Raw genomic sequence first — 18748 nt, 5'->3', positions numbered from 1 at the left:
AAAAAAAAAAAAAAAAAAAAAAAAAAAAAAAAAAAAAAAAAAAAAAAAAAAAAAAAAACTAGTAATTCTCTCCTTATTCATCTTCCAAATCTAGCATCATTTGTTTCATACGTAATTCAACGAAACTGGTGAATGTAAGAAAATCAATTTTTAAGGTTGACTAACCGCCTAAAGCTACTTATCATTCTTTTGGGGACTAACGAAAATGACTTCTTCAATTTTGTTCCTTTTCTCATTTCTATTTTCAGCATGGCATGTTCCAAGTCGTTATTTTACTCACAAAAATCTCCAGAATTCGAAGTCACTTCTTTTCTCGGAAGAATTTACTCTGAAGAATTTGTGTAACGCGCTGATTTATTTATGTAATAATCGTCTGATCAGAAGGGAAACTGGGATTTGAGCCCATTTTTTTGTGGGACTTACGAATCAGGGCAGTACTCGCATCAAAGAATATATAGCTCCAATATATAGCCCATTGCTCGCATGGTCCTCAAAAAAATTTAAACAATGGTAGCAACAGTAAGAAAACACAATTCATTTTAATAAATCAGTTTTCACCACTAAGCTTAAACGCATTTACTTAACCCTTGGAGACATAATTCTTATTTAACATATATTTCATACTTTTTTCACGTGACTTTCTATTAATTTTTAGTCAAAATAAGCGAAAAATATTATATTTAGCATTTTAATAATTCATCGTTATGAAATACAGCATGAAACGCCGGTGTTTTGTTTGACGTTATGGTTAAAATCTTCCAAACAAAAATTTTTCAAATTTGCACTTATTTGCAGTTATTTAGATGTAAGAGAAACAATTATTCATCATTGAAATTTCTTTAATTTACAAAATTAATTATTGATAATTCTTTGAATAAGAATGAAAATTTTTTTTTCAAACTACTTTTTTTGGTTTTTATATATTAGAATAACTATAAAATTCCAATAGTCTAGCAGTTTCTTAAGTGACTATTAGACTTGTTTTTTATTATTAAATAATACCAAACTAAATTTTGTCTCCTTTTCTCAGCATCTAAATAAGATATTATTTCAGTTTTTTTTTAAACAGAATATTTACCTATACATGTTTACACTGTCATAACTGTTAGTACATATCTTTGGTAGAATTTTTTTTTTAAATTATTAACTGAGAACTTTTAATTTTTAAAAAAAAGTTTCATCAAAAATCTTTCATAACTCAAAAAGCATTCCTGCTAACGCTAAAACATCATCACAGCATAACAACTGCTATAATCTCAAATTTCCCCAAAAAATTTCAAATGGATATCGTATAACAAATTTAAATGCTTTGCCGTCGCATGTAATTTAAAAGAAATTTTTTTTCGAACTCCCATTCCTTTAATTAGAAATTAATTATGAAACCAAATAAAAGATTTTTTTCTTTAAAATGAATCGAAATAAAATAATCCTGATCGATAAAAATTTAACTCAAAAATTTTAAAAACTGCCCTGCTATATCAATTAAAATGCCTAGTACAACTCCATACTGTGAAAGAAAAATATTGCATTTAAACGTCGCACATAGGAAAAATAAGAATATTTCAAAATAATTAAAAAATTTGCTTAATTAAATAAAAGAAAACAGAAGACAGGCATAGAAGTGAAGGAAATAATGGAAAAGTACGACGTAGACTAAGAAGGAAAAAACAAAAGGAACAACATTTTTAATTAAAAATTAGAGACGTAGGAATTTTAAGCAAAGGAGAAGAATACATTTTTACCACAAGGTAATTAAGAAAGAATTTTTAGAAATTTAATCTATAAATCTATTAAAAAAATCTATCAATAAACAATGCAAAATATGATTTTCAATTTCAAACAGTATCAGGTTTCTTGGAAAATAAATTGTTTAATAGAGATCAAGAGATCAATTAAAACATTTCAAGGCTCAAAAATATTTTTCTTCTTGAAAAATAAGAAAATTTGCATTTGTTAATTGAAAATAAACTTGCATTTGGGGTAGAAAGGAAATAACTATAAAAAGTTTCAAGGAAACAAAACTCCCTCATTTAATTAGCTAATTAGTATTTTAATGAATTAGATTATTCTCTAAATCAATTCTAATTTTAAAAATAAAATGTTTTCAAAATAATTTCAAATTAAAAATTATTCATTTAAAATCGAATTTAATAATGATATATTTTCAAAAAATTTAACGCGACAAACAATTTTTTTATTTTCATGAAAATAATTGTTTACTTGGTAACTTGGTTTACTTGGTAATGGGATATTTTAATAGAAAAAGAGGGGAAAAAATTAATTTCCATTAATTTATAATATTTTGTCGGCATTATATATCGACGTCAAATGAATTATTTAGTAAACATTTTACCTATGAATTAGTAGCTACGTCCTTAGGTATAAAAAATATTTTAGGTCGCATACATTAAAAGTAAGAAACGATTTTTCGTTTTATGAATTTTCACTAACAATATTGCTACTTACCTAGAAAAGATCAATTCGTATATATCAGTATTTATTAACAGTTATAAAGTGTAAGTAACGGGATTCGAAAGATCCCTGAGACCAATACGCCCTGCTGAGCATTATTCGAAATCCACATTTGTAGAAAATGGGATGTTCTGATCAGCAGTCTGCTCAGATTATTTAAAAAGCGAACCAGTTGTGCGCATGAATCCAAATGCTTATTTAAAAATAATTGAGAGAAATTTATCATATATATTTGAGAATTGAATCTGTACTGGTTGACAAGTGAATAAGGCAAACCAATCATATTCATAAAATAAAAAAATTTTTAGACATATATTTGCTACCACTTTCTTATTCTAACTAGATTTTGTATTAAGGGTCTCTTTCGTGATCTGGTTTACTTTCTTTGTAGTCTGATCGGACTACCTTTAAGAAACCGCGTGGAGGCTTTCAGTTGTAGGAGGTGTTGAAGTAGCGCACTACAAATGGCGAAACTACTGTAGCCGATGCTTTTTTTCCGTAGTCTGTAGTAAAAATAAAAAAAACAATAGTAGTTTGTAGCGAATATCAGAGATGCCAACTTGCTCCGGACAGCAAATATTTATTTTAAAGTGGTAGTTTATCAATTGTAATTCTTGGTTTAATAAATTCAATTTAGAAATTTTTTATCTACCACTATTTCTAGATAATTAGCAGGGTTATATAATTCATCACTTTTAGTACTTGCGTCATGCTAAATCTTTAAAAAAAAAAGCAAAAATAGTCAAATATTTGCAAAATTTACTATGCAGTTATTTACCGTTTTTGAAATTATTTTGGCGTGCTAAATTATTTCTCTGGCGTATTCCTGGCAACTACTTTTAACGTTAGTTAAATAAAGAAACAAAGTTCAAACGCAAATTTTTTTTTGAATCTGGTGAAAATTCCTCGCGGGTCTGTCAAGGTATAAAATAAAATTTTAAATAACTGACTTTTTTAAGATTAGATTTCACACGATTTATTTATAGTACGACTTCGTAACTATAAATATCGCCTGCATTAATTAATTAGCATATTTACCGTCATCCCCTCAAACCATTAGGATTGAGTCTTAGAACGTGAAGATCCGATTATTAGATTAAAGGTTTTTCAGGGTGGTCCATTTTTTGTTTTTCACACTTTATTTTATTTCTTGAAGGATATAAAAAGCATTGATAACTTAAATCACAAATATTTCATAATTTCCTAGCATTTCATAAATAACTGCCACGAAAAGCATAGAGTTGGAAAGTTAAAAAGAACGAATTCGTGAAAAGTGCTTAAGATTAAAAACTATTTCACGTAAACATGAATTAAAACTTCTTAATATCTTCTGATATTTAACCAAGACAATTTTTTGTTGAAAATCATTATGAATATTGCTGAAAATTAAATTCTTCAGTTAAATTTGTCTTCTAAAAGTAGCGAAGTAGTGACTACATTTTGAAAGTAGTTTGTAATCGCTATATTTAAGAAAAATGTTGTTGTAGTTAATTGTAATAAAGTAGTTGTAATAAAGTAGTTGTAAATGTAGTTAACTACAAAGAAAATAGTTTTTTCGACCACTGGTACAGAACACACACGCAAATGAGGAATATTAGGTCAACTACGAACTGTAATGATGCATACCCTCCTACTGCTACGGAATTTCCGTAGTTACAGAAATCTTCTTTTCAGACGGTAGCAAAATTAATGTCTTAATATTAAAAAAAAATTAATTTTAGCGTAACTTGTCCACTATTACTTATAAAAGTACAGGCCATATGGCTAGATTCTTAAGTTCTGATAAAAGTTTTATGAGAGATCCATTTGCTTTAAAAATTTCTACTTTGATTCGCTACCACTAGAAAAAATTATTTTCAAAATATTCATAAGTTGGAGGGTATGTGTTTTCAAAATATGCGAGCATCTTTTAACCCTTTAATGGGCCCTTTACTTCTAGTAAAGGTAAATTAAAGTATTTTTGGAATAGAAATTGTTTTAAGAACAGTAATTGATATATAAATAAAAAAAACTCATTTAGTTTATAAAAATGCCATTTTTTTGGTGGTAAATATATTTAACATGACCTATTGTGTGAACTTAGTTGTGTAGCAGACCTATTGTTGGAACTTAGTGACTTTGTCAGTTGGAGGGTATGATGATGTTAAAATTGTTATTACACTGAGGGAATTAATTAACGGTTATGTCAATCTTCATCTGTCTTAATGAAAATTAACATGTACTAGTCATTTGGTATTTAATATTTCTAGTGGTAGTTACGCCACATTCCTCCCCTTCCAGAATTTTATTTGTAATAGAATTCGATGAACAGATTCCACTAGTTAAATATAGCTGTTTATTTATTTATATTTCACTTTCTTCGAGCACTTAATATTAAGAAAGTCAAATTTTATTTCGTATAGGGTATTTCTGGTTGATATAAATTCATATGTTTCATAAACTTATTATTTGTCATTTAATATTTGTAGTGGTAGTTACGCCATAATATAAAGTTGTAATACATATACAGGGGTTGGACAAAAGTATGAAAACACTTCTATACCAACTTTATGTAAACAATCCTTTAGAAGTTTTTGTCTTGGAAGATTTTTACATCATAAAAATCTTATCATAATTTGGATGGTCACATTTTAAGCTCTTACAAATTAAGTTATTTTTAGTCATGCAAATTTCGGATCGACTGAAATGAGCCGAGGAAGCTGTGGGGTCAAAGCGAGACGGAAAAGAGGAAAAGCTGGTAGTAAAACTTTTTCAGTTTTAACTCGTTTTCTGGAGGAGTAAATCTATTTTCTTTTTCAAACTATTTAACAATATCTACTTTTTCTCAGGAAAGGAGCTGTTTTATATAGATGCAATAATTGTGGTGTGGAAAATAAGTTTAATTGAATAAAAAATAATACATTGAAACATTAAATTAGCTACCACAAGAACAAATTTTTACAAATGCGTAAAAAATTGACAGCCTTACTTTGATCCAGCTTTTGTGGTGAAAACTTTTCGTTCAAAATATCACTTACAGTTTTGAAAGCTCCAGTTTTTAATTGTCTACCACTATATGAAATATTTCGCAAAAAAAAAACGTTCTAGTTGACAGCTTTGATAACAGAAAACCATAACAATCTTAGTGAATAACCGAAAATATTCATAACAAATTTGAGAATTAAACCCGAACACCTTAACATCTACAACTCAACTAAACAAAAATTCCCCATATCAAATAAAAATATAGATACAATGTTACAACTGTTATTTTTATACTACATTTATAACTGTAAAATTCATAATAAATAATCCAGAAAAGCACAGATAATCATCAGAATTAAACTAAGAATATGATAATATGCGTCATGATATTCTTATGATAATTGCCCATATTTCATTTAACGAAACTAATTGAGACCATTACAATTACAGTTCCTTTGGATTACTTTTCACTAATAAAATTACAGAAATAGCCTTCACCGAATTGTCGATATCATTAATACATATTTACGAAGTAATTCGGAAGATATATTGGGAAAAAAAGGTGAAACATGGGGTTTCGGTATAAGATGTATTTTACCAGATTTCCATTTAGCGGACATTAAAGCATCCGATGTCAAGCAAGGGTCTATCCGGAAATCACGATGTCCGGATAAAGCAATACATCGATTAAATCGAAAGAAAAATCCTTTAATGTTATTATTTGCTTTATTTTGTTCCTTGTAACGATGTTAATAACAAAACTACGTATTTAGAAATAATTACTAGATTTTCGGAAACGATTTTCATAAATAATAGTTTCAAATAACTTCTACTTCCAATCAAGAAATCTGAGATAGACTATGTTGTACGTAAATATGGCCGAGCATGTAAACAAAACTTAGTGGAAGAAGGTTTTAAGTAATATTTTTGAAAAAGTTGAGACTTCTGGGGAAAGAACTTATTTTAGACTTGTTTAAGTATATAGCAATGATTTAGTTTGGCAAGCCATTTAAGTTCCGAGATACCAGTGGATGAATGTAATGAGTGACAGTTTGTGAGTGCAGAGCCGGTTTATACCTTTCGTAGGCCCTAGGCATAGCCGTTTTTGGGCCCTCCCCTCTTTTCAAAATATATGATAAAATTTTCTTGCATATTTTTTTTTTGCATTTTTATTAATATGGATTTTAATTTACAAATTTGTTTATCGAACTTTATCTGCGATACCGACACACGGCCGATATTGCAGTTGATATCGATAATACCATTATGATGATTAAAAAGTAATATATTAGATCATAAGATTCTGCAAAATAATTTATTACCGAAAAATATTATATTTTTATTTGTATCTTCATAATTTTGTGCAAAATAACACTTGTTGTTTTTAAAGCTAAATTATTTTTGTCAAAAAATTTTTTTCTCCCAAGTTTTTCGCAGGCCCCTGAATTTTGTTAGGCCCTGGGCACGTGCCTAGTGTGCCTATAGGTTAATCCGATGTGAGTGGAATAAAGTCTCCAAGAGGGTTTGGCAACAAATCCACGACGAGTTGTACTCGAATTTCATTACCACTAGAAGATATTGTTATACAAAGGGAACGAATTTGGTATCTCTAAAAAACGAATATGCACAACGTTTTCTTTTTAAAAAATGTATAATTTTCAATGTCAGTCGCGGTGGTAGTTACGATTGAATAATTTAATAATTAAAGGCGAATTGAGTTTCTTCCATTTTTTACATTTTTAATCACCAGTAGCATGCCTGTGGCTGGGATCTTTTTAACACGACTTTTTTAACACGTTGAATGCCATGGGGGTCACCGGTGACAGGCACTGAGTCAGTTTGTAGCGCCATGGGGGTCACCGGTGATCGGCGAAGCCAAGATTATTCAAACACATAATTCGAATAAATTTTTAATATTTTTATAATCTTATCGTTACTAAAATGGTTTGAAGAAATGAATGCAATACAGAACACACAAAAATAGTTTCATTTATATACACAGAGATGCCAACTTGCTCCGAACAGCGAATAAATATTTTCAAGTGGTACTTTCTTAATTATGATTCTTGGTTCAATGAATTCAATTTCGCAGATTTTTACCATCGCTATTTCTAAACAATTCGCAGGCATATATAATTCACCACTTCAGTCTGATAAGTCATGTTAAACTTTTTAAAAAACTAGAGAAATCTGTCTAATATTTGCAAATTTAGTTTTGTAGTTATTTACCGTTTAGCCAGACGGGCAAGCCATGTAAAATTAGCTTGGCATTCAACGTGTAAATTACTGATTTCGCTAGGCCTGTCAATTTTCTACTCAGTTTGTAACAATTTATTCTAGTGGTAGCTATTTTTATGTTTTTTTTTTTCATTTAAATTTATTTTCCACACCACTATGTATAAATGATTTAAAATTTCGTATACAACGCCACTTTGCTTCCGCTCATTTGTAATGAGGAAATTTAAAATCTTCGCAAAATTAACGAAAATTCAAAAAGCTTTGACTTTTAAATGTCTACCACTCTATAAAATATTTTGCTAAAATTTCGCTAAACGGAAGCAAGACGATGAGACAAAAAATAAAAGTCATGTTCATTACATAAAAAGCATCCTTTCAATGGAAAACTTTAATTAATCAATTAACTTTCTTGAGATAATTGTTTAAAAAAATAGTAGCATTTTAAAAGTTTGAAAAAGTTTATTTATAAAAGAAAGTGGTAGTGATATTTCCTACTCTTTGCTACCATGTAAGTTTTAATCTACCATAGGTACTTACTTAGAGACAGAACTGCCATTTATTCCATTGTCTCACGGGTAAGAAACAGTCTTATGGACTTGTTATAGCTGTTAAGAAAATCTTGATAGTTATGGCTGTTAAAGGTGAAATCTTTCCGGAAAAAAAGTGAAATGAAATTATTCTCCTACCAGCTTTTTTACAATAAACTTCGTAGTTTACAACCAAACTACAAGGTTTGTTAAGAGACGAGTGTTTGATGTACGGTTAACACGTTCACGGAAAATACTGGTAGAAGAACTAGTTCAATATTAGATATTATTCGGGAGGAGTTAATCTATTCTCAACAATACCAATTCAATGTAAGGAAATTTATCACGTCGAAGAAGCATTCAATATAAAAATTGCATCCGTTAAAAACAATTGGTAGTTATGGATTTTTATTATTCCCGGAGAAAAACTAAAAAATGAAATTTATTATTACCAGTTTTTACTCCGGAGCGCTGCCAAGATGAGCCAATCTAGCGTGACCCACCGGTGGGTCACCCCGGCGTGAACGTGTTAAATGCTGTTAATTACATAAAAGTTTAGAAATAAATTACTTACAAAATATCCATGAGATGCTACGAGATATCCGTGGAATTGAGAAATTACGTCTGAAAATAAAAATAAGCTAGTCAATAAAGAGATATTTCGTGAAATGAAAAACAGTTCATGAATATTTTTTACATTTTCATACAAATATTCTTTTTATGTGACAGAAAACTGAAGCCAAAATTAAAATGATTAGAGCTGTTAATAGTATAATGTTAGTCAGAGGTGATTAAAGTATGAAGTAATGACAAACTAATTAAGCTAAATCTGTAAAATAAATAAATAAATAAAGGACTAAATAAAGGGTGTTTTCTCCTGTTATTCTCAACCGAACTGAATAAAATCTGTTGAAAAAAGTGAAGCAGTTGGCATCCTTGATTTTCCCCATCGAATTATTTCAGTATCTTCACAATTCCAATTCCTCCCGCCCTCTTCGAAATTTTTCCAGGAAGTTCTCTGACTGATCAATAACTGAATTTCAGAACAGAATCTATTTGTTTTAGTTTTATTGAGTTCAGAAATTCAGCGAAAAGCATAAATGAAAACCTAGTAGTTCTATTTTCACTCAATATTTAAAGTGGTAAACGCAATAACAATGAATGTTAGTATTATGTTAACTTATGTTTAATGTTAACTTTATCAACTCCTAAAAACTGCATAGCCCAATTAAGAAATTTAGTGGATGAAGTAGGTAAGTGACATTTTCAGGGGTAATTGTTAGTCTGGGAAAATAACATAAAGTGGTCGAACCAATACTGTGAGCCGAACAGTGTCGCTCCGGGCTTTCCTTTTTTTGGCTTCGAACTTTCAGTTTTTTACCTTCAAGGTAATTAACTCTTTGGTGGCATCGTTCAACCAACTCCCTTTTGGTCTTCCTTGTGGTCTCTAGTTCAAAGATTTTTAATTTAAAAGTTTTCTTAGGTTTCTATTAACATTTTATCTTTCGTGTAATCAAAGTGTCCTAGCCATGCCAAAAGTCTGAATTTAATTAATTGAATTATGCTTTTTCTTCTTCCTAAATGGTCAAGTTCACTGTTGTTTCTTTTTCTCCACTGTGTATTATTTACTTTAATTTGTCGGAAAATATTCATCCCCAAATTTTTTCTTTCGAAGATAAGTACGTTAGATTCGTCCCTATTTGTTAAGAATTCAAATTTCACTGCCGTACATAATTATAGGGTTGATAATCGTTTTATAGATCTTCAACTTGATTTCCTTAGTAAGAAGTTTGCTCTTACAAGGGAAACTAGGGAAGTGTGACTCGCCAATTTTAAAATAAACTAGTGGTATGTATGCTTTATGAGAAATAATTTTAAGGGGCAACATTCGTTTCGGCCCTTAGAAGGTCCTGTGAGAGATAAAAAATAATTCAATGTGTAGAAAAATCGATATTTTATTACTTCAATGCAGACTATTAGTTATTGTAATTGTCTCATACTCCAATTAATTTGTAATTAATTGGTTAATTAATTAATTTTCTAACTAATAAATCAATTAGCAAATTAATTAATTAATTAATTATTAATTAAATATTAATTAACTAATTATTAATTAATTGATTGATTTGCAATTACATACTCCAAATAATTTGAAAATTTTTTGAAAAAAAAAAAGTAAAAAAATTTGATGTCAATTTTTTTTAAAAATTAACCTAACAGGTTTTTCTGAAAAACTACAGATATATAAAATTTTCAAAATCAATTTTGAGAATAAATATGCATTATATAATACGCGAAAGTAAGTTCCACGAAATTAATTGGAGTATGAGATAATTACAATAACTAATAGTCTGCATTGAAGTAATAAAATACCGATTTTTCTATATATTGAATTATTTTTTATCTCTCGCAGAACCTTCTATGGGCCGAAACGAATGTTGCCCCCTAAAATTATTCCTCATAAGATACATCCCACTAGTTTATTTTAAAATTGGCGAGTCACACTTCCCTAGTTTCCCTTGTTAGTAAAAACGTTTATTTAATTTTTGAATTCTGGAGTTAATTTCATCTGAAATATTGCTAGTATCATTGATAACTGAACCAAAGTAGGTGTAACTGGAAACCATGTCCAACTCATAGCTATCTACCGCTGATGAAATAGTGGTGCCTTTTGTTCGTGCCATAATATTTATCTGTTTATTAATAATGAGGCCTTTTCAAGATCTCTATGAAAGGAAATTAACCCTTTTCACTCCGAGTCCTTTAAAATGCAGTTTGAACTTATAAAAGCACTAAATCATTTAATATGCATATTACAGTATTTTTATATAATTTTTAAAATTCTTACAATAATGTGGTTACTAATTATTAAGCTATAAAAATTTGTAATTTTAGAGTGGTTATTGTTGATGGCGGCCACTAGACGATATAGGAGTGCAAAGGGTAAAAACAGTTCTAATTCTACTTAAAATAACGATATCATCAGCAAAAGCATAAAACTGAATGGCCTTAATGATAATAAAGCCTATCAAATTCAATGGGTGAATTACATATTTGTATGACATTATAAAAACTAATGGCGATAATGAATCCCCTTGTCTGACTCCAACATCAATGTCAAAAGCATCTGAAATCTCCTCCTGAAAGACAACAGCGGCTTTAAGCCCTTTTAGTCTAAATTCTGTCAGTTTAATTAACTTAATTGGTAATTTCAGCTCAGCTAAAATCAATAGGGATAAGTTTAATGGAATAGAATTGTTTTTACTTTCGCTTTAGTTTTAACAGAACTTATCCATATTAGTTTTGAGTATGGCCTTATGAATTTTATTTCAAATTAGGTAGTAATAAATAAATCAAGACAAAAAATTATTTGCCCCACCTTCTAATAAAGCTATAATAAAAAATTTCGTATACCACTTTTTTTTTCCTTCTGATTCATTCAAAAAATGTCACTTAAACGCTTCATACCCTCAGTTCTTCAATTGTCATATCAATTCAATTATTATTTAATATGTCATATATATTCGTTTGTCTAAATCAGTGCAGAATAAATCAAACAAGTGGTGATGAATAAAATTTGCAAATATTTGGAAACATGATTCGATCGACCCCAGGCACACACAAAAAAAAGATGAGTTGACTCAAGACTACAAAGTAAAACAAATGCTTAAATTTAGGTAGCATTTGAGATTACAAAATAATTTCCGAAATAATTTTTTTAATTTCTGATTCATTCAAAAAATGTCACTTAAACGCTTCATACCCTCAGTTCTTCAATTGTCATATCAATTCAGTTATATTCAATATGTCATATATATTCAATTGTCTAAATCAGTGCAGAATAAATCAAACAAATGGTGATGAATAAAATTTGCAACCACTTTAAATATTTGGAAACATGATTCGATCGACATCAGACACACACAAAAAAAGATGAGTAGACTCAAGACTACAAAGTAAAATAAATGCTTAAATTTAGGTAGCACTTGAGATTACAAAATAATTTCCGAGATCATTTTTGCACTCATATAATTCCTTTAACCCTTTCCGGAAGAGCAAATTTCGGATTAAAATTTTAGTCAGGCCGGACATTAGCTAGTGCGACCTTAGTGTATTCTGTTAGGATGTTAGAAATAGTAGTTGGAATCTTGCATTTGGCGCCACTAGCCAATTCATCTACACTAGTAAGTCATAAATTGGTTAATCATAAAATATAATAGTGTATTGAATTGAAAAGAATAAACGAGAAGGAACTCTCTATTGTCAAGTTAGTCATCATCATCATCATCAATATTTATCTGGGCACCTGGGGCCGTTAGCGGCCTTTTTCCCATTCGTCTTGAATTGTGATCTTTTGGGTGGTTCTTTCTGGTAATTGGAATGCAATTGGAGTAAAAGGAATTTAAATATTTTGAATTTTAGATAAAATTACGTCACTACAAAAGTAAGCTGCCATCGGTCTGAGGTTTATGTCTTCTCTTAAGTTTTCAAAAGTAAAAATTTCGTTGAATCCTGCGGTGTCACAATTTATGGTTTCTTCAAAAAATCTGAAGTTTAGCTTTGCAATGTGATGATCTAAAAAATCTATGTTGAGGTTGCGATGTATGTTTTTATTTCGGATAAACCATCTTGCTTTTGTTATTTTCCTGAGGATTTTGTTCTGGTATGTTTTAAGTTCTTTAACCCCTTGGGGACGGGTGATTCAGAAAAGCATTTGTACAAAATCAGGATCAGGACGTAATTAAATAAAAAACGGTAACTTAAATGTAGTCGTTTCCAATTTGACAGACTTACTCTGCTTTTACTTTAATTATTGTCAGTTTAATCATACATATAATCAATGTTAATTCAAAGTATAACTAAATAGTTTTATTTTGAACAAAGTAATGGTGAATTAAATAAATCAAACAATTATAACTCCGCCCACAAATAAACTGCTAAAGAATTACTTTGATTACCAGTTTTATCTTTTTACCCTTATTGATACGGTTTTATGCTGACACGTATTTGTGACAGTCGGCGCGAAAGGGTTAAGGAGTGATGTGGAGATGTTGCACCAAGCTGGAGATGCATAAATCAGGATGGGACGGATCATTGAGTTGTAAAGTAAACGTTTAAGTCTAAGTTCCATTTTGGGGTTCTGAAGAAGGATTTGCAATCTGTGGCAGGCTGCTTGTGCTTTGTTGATAACTGTTTTGACGAGATCTTTCAAATTAAATTTACTGTCAATGACCAGACCAAGATATTTTGCGCTTTTGACTATGGGAACAATTTCATTAAAGAGAACAATTTGATTTTTGGGGAGGATGGTTTTTCTTATATGCTGAATGATTAGTAGTTTTGATTTTTGTCCGTTTACTTTGAATTTCCAGTCTAGATACCATGTTTCGATTTCCTATTGTCAAGTTAGTGCATTCCAAGTGACATTCTTTAAATCTTTGTTGTTTATATAATAGTGGTTGCTAAACGTTTAAAGGAAATTAGTTTTACATTTCTAGCGGTTGATATCATTAAATGAATTAATGTTGCCACATGTTTTAGTAGGCAACACTGCACCGTAAAGGGTTAAATTCGAAANTTTATATAATAGTGGTTGCTAAACGTTTAAAGGCAATTAGTTTTACATTTCTAGCGGTTGATATCATTAAATGAATTAATGTTGCCACATGTTTTAGTAAGCAACACGGCACCGTAAAGGGTTAAATTCGAAATTCGGTGGTAACTTAAAACATATAGATTTGTCGCACTTTTGATACCACTTTAAAAATATTTCCAGATAGTGGAGAAATTTGGGAAGGAAACAATATCCCGTAAAGACAAGAGAAATTGACGGATGATAGGAAGATTTATTTTGAATATTTAATGAGGCAGTGATTTTTATGCTTCTCAGTACCGGTGTTAATTTTGTGAAATCTAAAAATAAAATATTTTGCAAGCTTTAAAAAAATAAAATTTTATTAAAAAAAAATTGGCTACATCAGTTTAATGTTTTATACTACGATACAATCAATAATGGAAGAAAAATACTAATTTAAAACTACCAGAGCAACCAACCTTTTTATTCCGCGAGTATCAGATATGACATGAAATATAAATAAGAAATTGTGAATGATTTTAGTCTTAAAATATAAATTTTTACAACCGCATCCAGAATTAAAAAGTGTACGCAAAGCTAGGAGATAAGCTACCGAGAATATAATTTTCAATTTTTTTTTCCTGCCTTGTTTGATCATGTTTTTGGTAGATTATTGGAAGCCCTTCTTACTCGTAAAGAAGAGGTTTAAACGTTTCAGTAAGGTTCTAGGTTTTGCTATACATTTCACAACTGTAAAAACAGAATAGTGAAACTTAAATTAGTTCAAGCGAAATTCGTCATAAAATTAGGACTGAAACTTACCTATACGAAGACTGAGAATAGCGAAAATTGGCAAATACAGTTTGTCTACGGTAAGAACTCCCCCCACCACAAAGTCTGAGGCCGTCAGTTGCCATAGAAACAGGAATAGCGCATTTCAGGGAGGGTAGCTTCTCTTCACTCAAGGAATAACACAACAGACCGGGGGGAAATATTACCTTTCTCTCGCCGGCTCGGGGCAAAACCTTTCCTAGGGAGTGACCCCACACTCCTACTTGAAATTGTTATACCTCGTTACCATAGTCACCACCACGGGCCCAGACGAATGGCTAGGGGAGTTCTTACTTTAGACAAACTATAAGTCATTTAATCCGAGCTTGTTTTCAAGAAGAGTTAAATACCAATTTTTTTTAAAACAGGAATTACATGTATATATACACATAACACAAAGAAGAGATAAAAAAAAATTTCAAAGAAATTCACAAAGAAAATTAATAAGTTTCATTAATTGCGCATAAGCTGCAAGTACATAGAACTCATATAACAGGATAAAAAATACAAATAAAAATAAAAAGGAAACACATTGTTTATAAGAAACTAAGTAAAACTACATAAAGTAACAAATTTGTTTTAAAAATCCCTTAACTTTAAAGATCCAGAAAACAAAATAACAAAAAATGTTACAGATCTAGTAGTCACCTCACACAATTATTACCGCAAATTAGAGTGCTTTCTAATATTGAATTCATGTAGCCGATGCAAAATATGTTAATACAACAGTGTGAGGGGCACCAAATAAAAAACAATACGAAAATAGAACATATCAAGCAAAGAAACCCAAAAATAAAGAAAAAATGAAGATAAAGAACAAAAGTAACATATAAAGCTAGTAGCGAGATCAAACGCCCCTTTATTTTACTAACATTTTGCAAAAAAGATTTAAAAATATTTTCGTGACTAGTTTGCCAGAATACAAAATATGAAATTAAAGCGTTAATAGAGGATAATAGGATACATTTTATGGCACTTTCTTACTGAAATACAGAACCACAGTAAAAGACACAAAGCTTTTTACTAATTAAATGCATTAACAGCATGAAATTCGATTACTTAAATAAATAAAAAAAGAAAAATATGATATATTACGACTTTAACGGAATAACGAGAAAAAAACCTATTTACCGATCTAAAAATTATATTAAAAGACTAACCGGATAAAAAAAAATAATTATTCCAAAAAGTAATTGAATAAAATCTGCGAAAGTGTAAATAACATAACGTGAGGTGATTTTAAGAGGATAAGTTTAATTAAATATTTATCGTATTATACCTTTGACAGAGAACAGCATAAAATTCGATTAAATTAAAAAATCTAAAATAATATATTAACGTATTTACGGAATGAAGGAAAAACTTACTGTTCTAAAAAAATAATTTATTAAAATTTGCGAGTGTAAATAATAAAATGCGAAATAATTTCTAGAAGTAAGTTAGACTATATTTCAGAGCTTTTCAGCAACGAATAGAGTAAAATTCAATTACTTAAGTCAAAATATCTAAGAACAATAGACTTTTACAAAAAAAAAAAAAAAAAAAAAAAAAAAAAAAGAAGCATTTATTTGCTATTCTGAAAATTAATTTATGAAAATCTGCTTTCAGTGTAAATAATTATGACGTGAGGTAATTTTAAGATAGTAATAAATATTTAAAAACTTATTCAATTAATTCACCTTGAAAAGTGGAAATTAAATAAACTTGAGGCAATTTTAAGAAAACAATTGCGAGCTGTATTAATTAAATATATTCCAGAATATTCCCTCATAACATTTTGATTTCTTAAATCAAAAAGTCAAAGACAAAATATTACGATACTAATAGAATAATTTATTATTCACTATTCTAAAAATTATTTATTAAAGCCCAGGGCTCGAAAAAACTCAGAAATTTTACCCGTCCCTGAGGACGGCTTGTCCAACAATGTACCCGTCCTCCTTTGAAACTTATCCGTCGCTTCTAAATAAAAAAAAATATAATTTTCTCTCATTTATTACAAACATTTATATAAATTGCACAATGAATTAGTAGTTACTAGGATTACATTATACAGTAATACGCATTACATAAAAAGTATATACTAGGTTACTGATAGTAACCTAGTATTTCCTTTATGAAATAATTTAAATGAAAAAAGTCAAGTTATCTGGAATGTCAATTTATCCGAGGGTACTGCGTTTCTTAAATGAATCAAGTATGACGTTTGGCAGTTCCACAATCAAGCCAATGATTTACAGAGGTTTCTGCATAGAAATTTGAAAGTGGTTTTCCATTTAGGTGGATGTTCATAACTGCGTTAAACGCTTCTTGTTTAAGGCCAATACGTAATGTGTTTTTTTGTAAGTTCATTGCTAAAAAGCCTCTTTCAACCGCTGCAGTACTCCCAGACAGAGAAAACATCAATTCCACCATCAGCAGTATGTTGCTGTATTTCTAGATTAGAGGGTCATTTTAGAAGTGAGGCGCTAGACTCTTGTAAGATAACAAAAATTGAAAATGTATCACGAACATTAACGGGAAAATGGCCGTCCGCGCGGACTTCGGATTCTAGAAATTTCTTGTCCGCGGGGAATTTTTGACCGCCGAGGACGGGCGGACGGGCTGTTTTTCGAGCCCTGTTAAAGCCTCTACGAAATATGGACAAATTAATTAAATTTTTTAAAAATCAATTTACTAAAACTCGTGAAAGTGTAAACAATAAAACATTAAATAATTTCAAAAGAATAAGTCAATTAAATATGCTTTAGAGTTCATTCGGAAGAAACCGCATGATTACTTAAATCAAAAGGTCCAAAAACAAAATATTACGATAGTAATAGAATACTTAATTATTTACTATTCTAAAAAAATGATTAAAGCCTCAACGAAATATAGATAAATTAAATCATTTTTCTAAAAATCAATTTACTAAAACCCTCGAAAGTGAAAATAATTAAACATGGAAGAAATTTCAAAAGAATAAGTTAAATATGTTTCATGGTTCTTTAGGAAGAAACCACATGATTACTTAAATCATAAGGTCCAAAAACAAAATATTACGATCGTAATAGAATAGTTTATTATTTACTATTCTCTAAAAAAAATTATTAAAGCCTTAATGAAATATAGACAAATGAATTCATTTTTCTAAAAATCTATTTACTAAAACCCGCGAAAGTCTAAATAATAAAACATGGAAGTAATTTCAAAAGAATAAGTTAATTAAATAGGCTTCAGAGTTCTTTCAGAAGAAAACGCATGATTACTTAAATCAAAAGCTCTGAGAACAATTTATTAAGACAGTAAAGGAATTAAGTCATCAAAGAACGAAAAATAATCCGAGGTACCCTAAATGAGCAAATATGCGATGACGAATATGCGTATTTTTTTTAAACTTCAAAGAACATATTTATAAATCTTCTTCCTCTAAATAGGCTACCGTAAATTACGTTTTCAAAGTTCTTCGAAAACTGAAGAAGGCCTCGAGGACCATGATTTTTATATCTTTCATCTCCTCTGAAAGATGAAAAGACCTGACGTTTTTTACTGAGAAGTAGTGAGACTCTCGAACGATGCGACCTCGGCCAAATGGAATAAATTTCGCCAAAGAAAGGGTTAAAAAAGAACGAATGTCGCAATCCCAGAGAAGGGAGGAAAAAAATCGTTTGTCAGTCACCTCATTTGCATAGACGCCGTGCAAGTTAATTGTGGGAAAAAATGACTTATGATTGCGAAGGGCTCTTAGGGCGAAATGGATTGTAAATCTAAAGAGCGCGTCGCTCCTTCATCTTTTATTTATTTATTTATATTTTTTTTTATGAAGAACACGCATAAATTAGTTTTAATGAATTTTAAATTCTTTTGAATACTACTGAAAGGAGTGAACACGAAGTGAAGCGAAGAGGTAGTTCTCAAAATAAATAAACAAACAACATCGAAGAGAAGTTGTAAAAATTAGATAAAAAAAATGTGTTTAAAATTCAAAATAAATTTTGCTGATCGGGTTGCTTTTAAAACACATTGCTGACCGGTCACGAGTTAACTCGTGTTTTCGATAGCAGTGATCTCGTGGTGACTATTTTAAAAAGTGGGCGTTATTTTCCTTACTTTTCAAGTTTTACTATTTAATTCTCTACCAATTTATTATATCTTTACGAAA

General features: G+C 29.8%; 1 protein-coding gene across 7 annotated transcripts in view; it reads right to left on the bottom strand.

The window, feature by feature from the left end:
* The window catches only part of LOC107445872 (uncharacterized), a 244730-nt gene that overhangs the window by 62677 nt on the left and 163305 nt on the right, over positions 1–18748 (bottom strand). For all 7 annotated transcript variants that reach the window (XM_071184745.1, XM_071184742.1, XM_071184746.1 and 4 more), the window contains one exon: positions 8776–8825. The gene's annotated coding sequence lies outside the window, so the exon portion shown is untranslated. The remainder of the gene's footprint in view (positions 1–8775; positions 8826–18748) is intronic.

The sequence above is a fragment of the Parasteatoda tepidariorum genome, chromosome 9, assembly GCF_043381705.1.
Source record: "Parasteatoda tepidariorum isolate YZ-2023 chromosome 9, CAS_Ptep_4.0, whole genome shotgun sequence".
Lineage (NCBI taxonomy): Eukaryota > Metazoa > Arthropoda > Arachnida > Araneae > Theridiidae > Parasteatoda > Parasteatoda tepidariorum.
The sequence above is the reverse complement of the archived record's forward strand: the minus strand, read 5'-3'. Positions and strand labels throughout refer to the sequence as shown.